Consider the following 1,615-nt stretch of genomic DNA (forward strand, 5'->3'; position numbering starts at 1 on the left):
ACGTACACGTGTGTGTATGTGTGTGTGTGTGTACACGTACACGTGTGTGTGTATGTGTGTGTGTGTGTGTGTGTGTGTGTACACGTACACGTGTGTGTGTATGTGTGTGTGTGTGTGTGTGTGTGTGTGTACACGTACACGTGTGTGTATGTGTGTGTGTGTGTGTGTGTGTGTGCACGTACACGTGTGTGTGTGTGTGTGTGTGTGTGTATGTGTGTGTGTGTGTTTGTACTCACATATATTCATATATGCATGCATGTATATGCACATATATATTAATATTAATAAAAGATATTCTTGTGTATATACAATAATAATGGAAGTAGTAATGAAGTAGAAAAACTCAGACCACTGTATTTACTTGCTCACCTGTCCAGAATACATTCATTATGCGTGAATACAGTCAAATACACATAATGTAATGTTGGATCGATAAACTTGCGTCTATAGCCTTGATCCTTAATACCATGTACATGTTTGTCGAACGTATTGACGCTGCACAGAGTTACATTCGTGCACGTATCAAGTTTGCGACTATTATTGATATTGTATAAATGGTTTTTTAGTTTTATGTCCTTCGCAAATATATACATGTTACAATATAGGAAGACAAACAGAAATAATATCATTCCTCACTGGGCAATTTCCATTTCATAGTTTCCTTTCTCCTGAGACCGAGGTTTATGGAAACTTGTCGAATTTGTGGCTGAGTAGGAGCTCCTTCATAAAATCGAACGAGAGCTGACAAACAGGCCTATACGATCAAAGCAAATAGTGAAAAAATTGTCATATCAATCTTGTTATACGTTGCAGAGACTGCAGGCACATTCAGAAATCGTTTGAAGTTGATTGTTAGCCGCCTAATTCATTCGTCTCGTGACGTATGAGATATGAGTACATACTACATACACACGAACACAAAGTGAAAACTGACTTACGGAAGCGAATATAAAGGTTTAAAATTTTAAGTGCAGGATTTGAAGCACCATTGAGCCGCCTAATTTAATCGACTCATAGAACATGAGTAGTCGATAAGCGATAAGAGCCTTGGGCGCCCTTCGTGCATATATACAACAAATACTTACACGCGCACAATACACACAAATATAAAATATGTGCAAATGTAGAAATTTAATAAATTATTTCAAGTGCAGGATTTGAACCTACGCGCTCAGAGAGCATGAGATTTCAAGTCTCACTCCTTAACCACTCGGACAACTTGATGTTAATATTATGGAAAAGAAATACATTATAAATCACTCACTACATAAAGACAAGAAATTGATTTGTGGCAGTATGACCCACGAATCAATGTATTAGCTGGTAGGGCAGATAATACAGAACTTCTAAACAACTAACAAGGGTTAATAGTTTATTTATTTGAAATTTTGCTGACGGTCGACAATACTTCAAGATGGAAGTACTGTACTGCTAGCAGTGAACCGATACTGTTAGTCAGTAGTTCGCTCAGATAATGTAAATAATGCGGAGCCGGTTGTTATGGACCTAGGGTCTGGCGCATGCACCTGGCCTTGGGTTAAAGGCACATTCTGTTCACCCTTATACTACAGCCCAGGGGAGACTCAAGGTTGTGGTTGAAAATATTTGGGCTGAC

General features: G+C 38.5%; 1 non-coding gene across 1 annotated transcript; it reads right to left on the reverse strand.

Moving 5' to 3' along the window:
• Window positions 1–1,142: 1,142 nt before the first annotated feature.
• On the reverse strand, window positions 1,143–1,224 carry SARC_30003. The gene has a single exon. It is a non-coding gene; the product is annotated as a tRNA-Ser (tRNA).
• Window positions 1,225–1,615: the final 391 nt, after the last annotated feature.

The sequence above is a fragment of the Sphaeroforma arctica genome (assembly GCF_001186125.1).
Source record: "Sphaeroforma arctica JP610 unplaced genomic scaffold supercont1.7, whole genome shotgun sequence".
Taxonomy (NCBI): Eukaryota; class Ichthyosporea; order Ichthyophonida; genus Sphaeroforma; species Sphaeroforma arctica.